Below are 10,287 nucleotides of genomic sequence, written 5' to 3' on the forward strand. Positions count from 1 at the left end.
GAAAGAGAAGGGAGGTTGTCTTTTGAGGGTTTGACTGTAAATCAAAATATGCTGGACACAAATGTGCGAGAGCCACCCTCTGAAAAGTTGACTAACTTTAAGACCAGAAGGCCATCAACATATCTAAAAAAGAAAGCACCAGTTAAAAAAGGGTTGGCAAGTCAAAGGACATAAATGAACATGCGTCACCGAGGCAGCACTCCCTGTAGCTTGGCTCAGAATAGAGGCATTCCAGATCTAGAAAACCAAGACATCAGTGTGCTACCTGATCCTGGGAAACAACAGCTCCTGTTTACTGAGCTCAGATTCTTTGACAGGACAGTGTGAAGTGCCCATCTTACAGTATCCCATTTAATATTCAAAACAGCCCTGGAGGTAGGTATCACTACTGCAATTTTATACAGAAGTAAATTGAACTGAAGATCAGGAAGGACACAGCTGCTTACGGTCACACGACTGAGGATGCTGGAGCCTGAATCAGACTCAGGCCATGTGACTCCCAAGGCTCTGCTCTGACTGCTGTGTGCACTGCTGGGCAGTCACAGGGCCACTTGTTTTCTCCTTCAGGCCAGTCTCCAAAGGAGATAGACCCAGATGCTTCTTGGTAGAGAGCAGGTGCTATGGACTCAAATTTATATATGGAAGTCCTAACTCCCAGTGTGATAGCATTTGTAGATAGGGACTTTGGGAGGTGAATAGGTTATGATAGTGGAAGCTTCATGACAAGATCAGTGTCTTATAAAAAAGCCATCAGAGACTCCCCACTCCTACCTCGCTCTCTTCCTCTGTCTCTCTTTGCCTTGTGAGGACACAGTGAGAAGACAACTGCCTGCATGCCAGTAAGAGAACCCTCATGAGGGAACTGCATCAGCCAGCACCTGCATCTTTGACTCCTCAGCCTCTAGAACTGTGGGAAACACATTTCTGTTGTTTAAGCACCCTGTCTATGGAATTTCATGATGGCAGTGTGAGCAGACTACAACAGTGGGAATGAAACTGATCAAGGGCAGGACTGTCTAGTCTTTGAGGGACTACTTCTTTAGAGGGAAGACTGATGCCAGTGAGCATTTGAATCCTATAGCTGCTGCTCTCTGTGGTTCCAATCCTCTGCTCATGAAGCATGACTCAGGAGGCCAGCCAGAGTGGGAGCACAGGGGTTTCAGGTTCCCACAGGATTTCCATTTCCATTGCCAATAGTTTAAGGGCATCAGGGTTTATACATCATGGGCTTGGTTAGCCTAGGTTCTTCCCCACATGTTGGTACATTCATCCCAGGAATGGAAGTCCCTGTGTATGGCCTTCTGAACTGGTCAGCCCGCCTTGCCTGTTAATGTTCTGACTGCTTTTAAAAAGTGGGAGGGGCCTGCTTGCCCTCTGCTCTGTTCTGCCGCTATCTGCTGTTCACCATGGCCCTGCTGCACTCAGGCTGCTTCCTCTCCTGGATCACCTCTGCCTTCCAACGGGGACTTGCCATGGCAGCCTCCAACAGGGCTGGCTCCTGGTGAGCCCATGTGGAGATGGGACTTCCAGATCCTATCTGGGGAGTCACCAAAGCCTGTAAGAGGGACACTGATAGCAAAAAGATGAATCTGGAAGTTGGTGCCGATCAGGACAATAACGGACAGCTTTATCTGCTATCTAGCATCCACAAGGCAGAGGCCCAGACTTCCGCAAAAAATCTGGGCAAAGACTACCTGCCCATTGGGGTACTGTTTGAATTTTGCGAGACATCTGCAGAATTAGCCCTGGGTGAGAACAGTGAAGTGTTAAAAAGAGACTTTTTGTCACTGTGCAGACTGTTTCTGGAACTGGGGCCTTAAGGATCAGAGCAGTTTTCTATAAAGAGTTTTAAAGTTCAGCTGAGCTGTCTTTCTGCCCAAACCATCCTAGGGAAATTACACACCCATCTTCAGGGATGCTGGTGCACAGCCACAAGGTCATCAATACTATGACCTCAAGACTCGTGATTTTGACTTCTTAGGCACTATGGAGGACATTTCAAAAACAGTAGCACAAAGTGTTCTCCTGCATGTCTGGGCCCATAATCCCATGGGAGTGGACCCTTGTCCAGAGCAGTAGAAGGAAATAGAAATGGGGTGAAGAAAAAGAATCTCTTTGCATTCCTTGACATAGCCTATCGAGGCTTTGCCAGAGGCAATGGTAACAAGGATGCTGGGGCTGTGTGCCACTTCATCAAACAGGGCATTAACATTTGTCCCTGCCAATCATATGCCAAAACATGGGCATATATGGTGAGCATGTGGGAGAATTTACTGTGATCTGCAAAGCTGTGGATGAAGCCAAAAGTGAATGTGGAGTCCCAGTTGAAAATCTTGATCCATCCCATGTATTCTAACCCTCCTCTCAGTGAGGCCTGGATTGCCTCTACATTCTGAACACTCCAGATTTGTAAAAACAGTGGCTGCAAGAAATGAAAATATGGCCAACTCCATCATTAGCATGTGGACTCAGCTGGTTTTCAACCTCAAGAAGGAAGATTCTTCCCACAACTGGCAACGTATCATTGACCAAGTTGGCAGGTCTTGTTTCACAGGGCTAAAGCCTGAATAGATGGAGTGGCTGGCCAAGGAGTTCTCCATCTACATGACAAAGGATGGCCACATCTCTGTGGCAGGGGTCACTTCTGGTAATGTGGGCTACCTTGCCCATGTTATTTACCAGGTCCCAAGTAATGTCCCTGGTGTGAGGGAACAGAGACAACCTTTCTGTTTTCAGCCTCTGCTCTTGTGAGCTTACACAGAGGATGAGGGAGGGCGGATGGTGGTAAATGGATCATTTCTTTCAACCACAGTGCATAACATTCGGTGGCTGTGATTCTCAGAAAAGAATGTGTAGTGACACAGAGAGAGGCTCCCATGACTGGTGTCTGGAATTTTGTGGCTCTAACTCCTCCCATATCCTTTTATGTCTAGCTTTTCTGAAAGAGTTTACATGGGCAAGAAAGTCATGGCACTTGAAAAACCTGTCAATTATACCCTTGCAATATTTCAGAAGATTTAACGGAAGTGTCATATGGTGTCAGGGTTTCCTCATGAGAAACGGCACTCATTAGAGGTTTTGAGAGAGGACCTAGTTCTGGTGTTAACAGTCAGCCTCATGTTGGTCCTCCCATGATGGAGCAACCTTATCAACACACCATATTGCAGAAACTGTGTTTTATGAAAACGAATGAGCCACTATAGCAAGGAAAATGAAAAATGCTGTTTCCTGTCTTAAGTAAAAGAGGAGGTTCTCTCTTCTCCCTAATCATTGCTGTTCTTTTTCTTTTGCACAAAGGTTTTTATCTAATCTAGATGTTCATCTCATTCTACTGCCTGTTTGATCATAACCCCATTGCCTTGGGATTTATTTTGGAACAAAGAACATCATTTTCTACTCATGTCATACCCTCACCTTTCTTGGCAAATAATAGTGGAGAGTAGGCAACTGCATTTTATCTCCACATCTTCTTCATCGATTGTGTAATTGTCTCCTGTTGGGTTGTTGCCTTTACCCAGTTAGACCTCCTCCCTTCATTGAATGTGGTTGTACAGTCACTCATCTCACGACATGAGTCAGGCAGTGCAGGATAGTGCCAGGAAAGAGGATATTCTGGGCTTTGTGTGCTGCCGGCTCGACTCATGCTTCACCCTTTGGAAAGACAGCCACCATCTGCTCTAATCACAAAGACTTATTGCAGTGTAGTTTCTCTGTTACAATAGAATTACTGCAGGATCTCCCACCCCTCCCAAAGTGGGAGAACACTGCTGTACTCACTCTTTAGTTACCATTCCAGTGCTCTCTAGGCTTCTGTAACTATGCCTCCAAGGCAGATGACACGCCAGCCAGTGATCATGGGCTGGGGGCAATGATGATAAAGGTAGTTTTTACTGAGTCTTTTGTACCTGGCAATTCAATTCATTTTAAACAAAGCTAAGATTAATAAGCCTGGAGACCACAGGAAAGGTGTGCAGAAGATGATGTGCAATCATCTAAATTTTGAAGAGTGGATAAGATGCTTACCTTAACCTTATTGAAAAAGAGAGGTAAAAAATCCAGAGAGAACAGTCTAGACAAAGGTTTAGAGGTTGGATCTGGCAAAGCATATTCTCGGAACTCAGTTTGGCATGCATGGCTGAGGCAAATGGGGCACCAGCTTTGGTGACAGGAGGAAGCAGACAATTGCTTTTGCTGGGGAGGTGATGGATGAGGTGCTCACAGAGACAGCCACTAAGGTGCGGGGTGTGGCAGAAGCATCATTTTCCCACATTCTTCAGTACTGCCAGATGCTTTCTGAGCACCTACTCTCCTGCTGATGTTGTGGCTTGATTCTCTTGTGGGACCAGGCAATGGTTGAGCTGAGTGTAACTGTCCTTCAATTAAAGCATGAAAACCCCAGTCTGGACACTGGGTTAAAGTGAATCCTGTGCTATTCAAATTACAGGAAAAGAAGAGATGATGTGGTGTGGTGAAAAGGGGAAAGGCGAGAGAAGTAAGATTGATTGAGTGTCAGTATGAGCCGAGCCCCATGATAGACACGTCATCCACAGAGTGTCATTTGATTTTAAGAGCCCCAGCAGGTTTGCACTAGTATTTGCAGATGAGAAGATTCAGAGAATTTCTGCCCAAGGGAGGAAGTGGTGGCAAGTGAATTTGAACCAAAGTTTCTCTCACCCAATTGTCTCCAGCTATTTGACTCTTTAGGAGGTCTTAGTTGACATTTCTCTTCAGTAAACAATGTGTTGTGTGGATGCAAGTGAGTCATTTACACTCTCAAAGCCTCAGTTTCTAGACCTGTAAATCTGTCCCCTTAGAGGTTCACTCTTATTACTCTCCTTGAATTCTTAGAGAAATCAAATTTTCCTGACCCATGACAATCCTTCAAATTTATGAAAATAGTATGCTTTCTCTGAATTTTCAGGCTAAAAATTCTTGCTTCTTTCAATTGCTTTTCCCCCTTTCTTTTTGATTCTTTGCAGTCAATATATGGTTGCTCCCAAAGCTAATGCTATCTTCGGTTGGACTAAAAGAAGTACAGTGCCTCATTGAAAAGCTTATCTACTACATCAAGTCAGCTTCGTCCCTGGGATGCAAGTCTGGTTCAACAGATGCAAATCAATAAACATAATCCATCACATACCCAGAACCAATGACAAAAACCACACGATTATCTCAATAGATGCAGAAAAGGCCCTCAACAAAATTCAACAGCGATTCATGCTAAAAACTCTCAATAAACTAGGTATTAATAGAACACATCTCAAAATAGTAGGAGCCATCTATGACAAACCCACAGTCAATATCATACCGAAGGGGCAAAAACTGGAAGCATTCTCTTTGAAAACCAGCACTAGACAAGGATGCCCTCTTTCACCACTCCTATTCAACATAGTATTGGCAGTTCTGGCCAGCGCAGTCAGGCAGGAGAAAGAAATAAAGCGTATTCAAATTGGAAAAGAGGAAGTCAAATTGTCTCTGTTTGAGGATGATATGACTGTATATTTAGAAAACCCCATCATCTCAGCCCAAAATCTCCTTAAGCTGATAAGCAACTTCAGCAAAATCTCAGGATACAAAATCAATATGCAAAAATCACAAACATTTCTATACACCAGTAATAGACAAACAGAGAGCCACATCATGAATGAACTCCCATTGACTATTGCTACAAAGAGAATAAAATACCTAGGAATACAACTTAAAAGGGTATATGAAGGACCTCTTTGAGGAGAACTACAAACCGATCCCAAGGAAATAAGAGAGGACACAAACAGATGGAAAAACATTCCATGCTCATTGACAGGAAGAATCAATATTGTGAAAATGGCCATACTTCCCAAAGAAATTTATAGATTCAATGCAATCCCCATCAAGCTACCTTGACTCTCTTCACAGAACTGGAAAAAAACTACTTTAAATTTCATATGAGATCCCCCCCGCCACCAAAAAAAAAAAAAAAGCCTGAATAGCCAAAACAATCCTAAGCAAAAACAACAAAGCTGGAGGCATCAAGCTACCTGGCTTTACTACAAGGCTACAGTAACAGAAACAGCATGGTACTGGCACCAAAACAGACATACAGACCAATGGAACAGAAAAGAGGCTTCAGAAATAACACCACACATCTACAACCATCTGATCTTTGACAAACCTGACAAAAACATGCAATGGGGAAAGAATTCCCTATTTAATAAATGGTGTTGGGAAAACTGGCTAGCCATATGCAGAAAGCTGAAACTGGATCCCTTCCTTACAAAAAGTAACTCAAAATGGACTAAAGACTTAAATGTAAGACCTAAAACCATAGAAACCCTAGAAGGAAACGTAGGTAACACCATTGAGGACACAGGCATGAGCTAAGACCTCATGACAAAAACACTGAAAGCAATGGCAACAAAAGCCAAAACTGACAAATGGGATCTAATTAAACTAAAGAGCTTCTGCACAGCAAAGGAAACTATCATCAGAGTGAACAGGCAACCTTCAGAATAAGAGGAAAGTTTTGACAAAGGGCTAATATCCAGAATCCACAAAGAACTTAAACAAATTTACAAGAAAATAACAAAAAAAATCTCATCAAAAAGTGGGCAAAGGATATGAACAGACACTTCCCCAAAGAAGACATTTATGTGGCCAAGAAACATAAAAAAAAAATCTCATCATCACTTGTCATAAGAGAAAAGCAAATCAAAACCACATTGAGATACCATCTCACGCCAGTTAGAGTGGTGATCATTAAAAAGACAGGAAACAACAGATGCTGGAGAGGATGTGGAAGAAATAGGGCTTTTACACTGGTGGTGGGAGTGTAAATTAAAATTAGTTTAACCATTGTGGAAGACAGTGTGGTGGTTTAGATCTACAACTAGAAATACCAGTTGACCCAGCAATCCCATTACTGGGTATATACCCAAAGGATTATACATTATTCTACTATAAAGACACATGCACATGTATGTTTATTGTCGTACTGTTCACAATAACAAAGTCTTGGAACCAACTCAAATGCCCATCAAGGATAGACTGGATAAAGAAAATGTGGCACATATACACTGTGGAATACTATGCAGCCATAAAAAAGGATAAGTTACTATCTTTTGCAGGAACAAAGATGAAGCTGGAAACCATCATTCTCAGCAAACAAACACAAGAACAGAAAGCCAAATACAGCATATTTTCACACATTAGTGGGAATTGAACAATGAGAACACACAGACACAGGGAGGGGAACATTGCATACCGGGCCTGTCAGGGGTAGAGGGCTGGGGGGAGGGATAGCATTAGGAGAAATACCTAATGTAGATCATGGGTTAATGGGTGCAGCAAACCACCATGGCACATGTATACCTATGTAACAAACCTGCACATTCTGCACTTGTACCCCAGAACTTAAAGTATTAAACAAAGAAGTACAGCACCTGAATTGAAGGAGAGGAACATTGTCCTTTGGTCAGAGCACCTCTGAATCAAGGATTCAGCTCTGAGGCCATGAAGCATGAGGGAGCCAGATGAATGAGTATGCATTAGAGAAGGATCTTCTGTGGAGCTGGTCTTGTTGGCAAGAAAAGTGGAAGTAAAATGGACCTCTCTTTATTCCTTTAATGCCAACACTGGAAGCTTTCTTCAGAGTCTCCCACAAGACTATATTCTGAGGGTGCCGTGGCTCGCACCTGTAATCCCAGCACTTTGGGAAGCTGAGACAGGCAGATCACTTGAGCTCAGGAGTTTGAGACCAGTCTGGGTGACATGGCGAAAACCTATCTCTACAAAAAATACAAATATTAGCTGGGTGTGGTGGCATGCATCTGTAATCCCAGCTACTTGGGAGGCTGACGTGGGAGGATGGCTTGAGCCCAAGAGGTGGAATTTGCAGTGAGCAAAATTACACCACTGCACTCTAGCTTGGGCAACAGAGCCAGACCCTGTCTAAAGGGAAAAAAAAAAAAAGACTGTGTACTGACAGGGCACATGAGATCTCACACTGAGATGCTTCAGGGCTGTACAGGAATACAGCTAAGGTGCTGGGGACTAAGTGGAGAGGGTCTAAATCCTGACTCATGATGCAGAGCTTTGCATGATCTATCATTCAATTTTTGGCAGCAGGTCTTTTAACTGGACAATAGATTGATCAAGGCATAGCAAATGATAAGTAGGGGCATGAATCCAGCTGACCATGACCTTGTGCAAATACTTTTCCTTCTCTGAACCTCTGTCTTCTTAGTTGCCAAATGAAAGCATTGGATTAGAATCTGTGAAGGTCAATTAGTTTCATCATATGAACATGTCAATGACTAGGAATATTTTGTTGGGAAGCATGAGACTGTATCTGGGCTCTCCAATGAAGAGCTTTGTGAGGAATTAACAATATTAGGACTGCAAGTGATATGGCTATTTGTCTCTGTCCAAATCACATATTGAACTGTAATCCCCAGTGCTGGAGGTGGAGCCTAGTGGGAGGTTTCTGGGTTATAGGGGTCCCTTGCGGCTTGGTGCTATCTTTGTAATAGTGAGTTCTCATGAGATCTGGTCATGTAAAAGTGTTTGGCACCCCCCTGCCATCCAACTCCATTCTCATTCTCTTGCTCCCATTTTCACCATGTGACAGGTCTGCTCCCCCTTTACCTTCCATCATGATTGGAAGCTTTCTGAGGCCTCCCTAGAAGCTGAGCAGATGCCAGCAACATGTTTCCTGTAAGGCCTGCAGAACTGTGGGCCAATTAAACTTTTCTCAAAGGGTTTCATGTTTCTGTGTTTCAAAAGTTTTTGGTGTTGAATTTATTGGATAGGTGAAGTTTGAAATTTTTAGTTGAAGTAAAATAAAAAGTGATAGGATTATGGATATAATAGTAATAGATCATGTGGATGTGTCTAGTTGGGGCATTTCAGAGGAAGGATCATAACCTTCAGTCTTTAAAAGATTAATGTTAATTAGCTCTACAGTGATATTATAATACAGATGTTGCTCAATTTTCAAAGTGCTTTAGGGTTACCAGTTAAGAACAATGGGTAGGAAGCTGTGATTAGATCTGTAGATTTCTGAGGATTGACCCTGGTAAAGACCTGGCCATGCAGATTTCAAGGTTGCTTGGTTTAAAAGTCCTGAGATTGCATCTGCCTTTAGGCCTAATGATGGTACAGCTCATGAATATAGAACATCTTCTGATGAAATTGAGACAAATTGATACTTCTATGGGGAAGTTGATTATCAACTTTGAGTAGCCACAGTTGATTATCAACTTCAAGTAGCCACTGGTTTTAAGTCTGTTGTAGGAATTGTGTAGGAATCAAGCTTTAGGTCTTTGAAATCTGTGTATTCATTGCTTCAGTATCATTGGTATCCTATAGTTTTGATGGTAAGAGAGGTGTTATTAATTTCATCTATTATATATAATATACATAATGATGAAAGACCAATTAAAATTAAGATAGCAGGTAAAATAGTTCATACCATCGTGTTTGTGTGTTGTTAATATCAGGGAGATAATGTGAAGTACTAATGAGCTCCTTAAGGAAACAATTATTAGGGTGTGGTCATGAAAGTGAAGGAGATCTGTGATAGGTGATGTAGCATCTTGGAAGCCTAATTGAAATGGATATGTCCTGAAGATAGAAAGGGTTCTAACCTATAAATTAACTTTGGCAAAGCTATGTAATTATTTTGCTAATATCTCCTAACTGAGAAAGTCATCATAGTTATGATGTTGGCTTGAACCTCTCTTGAGAGGTCCAATTCCTTCCTTTCTCTTCTAGGCTTTCACATGAGTGGCTTCTTCAAATGTGTGGTATAGTGGCAGGCAGCTGTAAAGGCATTCTAGGTTTGTAGTTAATAGTTCAACTACTGAAACGTCTGATTTTGAAGCAAAGGCTTCTCAGATTATGAAGATTATTAAGCTTGGCCTCCCAGTTAACTTTGGTAGACAACTCCTGGAGTGGTTTCTGATTGGCTAGCTTTGGCTATGTTTGACCTTGTCCATATCCAAGCCAATCACTGAGGCCAGAAGAGACAATGTTTTGATTGGCTAGACCCAGGTCACATGCCCCCAATCCTGTGGCTAAGTGGGTAGAGCACTGACTAATAGCCCCACTTAGATCTCATAGAATGGAGCAGTGCATTCCTTCTCTTAAAAGAAAACTGAGCTGGGCACAGTGGCTCACACCTGTAATCTCAGCACTTTGGGAGGCCGAGGTGGGTGGATCATGAGGTCAAGAGATTGAGACCATCTTGGTGAACATGGTGAAACCCTGTCTCTACTAAAAAATATGAAAATTAGCTGGGCGTGGTGGTGC

At 42.7% G+C, this 10,287-nt stretch overlaps 1 pseudogene; it reads left to right on the plus strand.

Annotated features, from left to right (window-relative positions):
* Positions 1-1,479: 1,479 nt before the first annotated feature.
* Positions 1,480-2,751, plus strand: LOC100407691 (aspartate aminotransferase, mitochondrial pseudogene; annotated as a pseudogene).
* Positions 2,752-10,287: the final 7,536 nt, after the last annotated feature.

The sequence above is a fragment of the Callithrix jacchus genome, chromosome 7 (assembly GCF_049354715.1).
Source record: "Callithrix jacchus isolate 240 chromosome 7, calJac240_pri, whole genome shotgun sequence".
Lineage (NCBI taxonomy): Eukaryota > Metazoa > Chordata > Mammalia > Primates > Cebidae > Callithrix > Callithrix jacchus.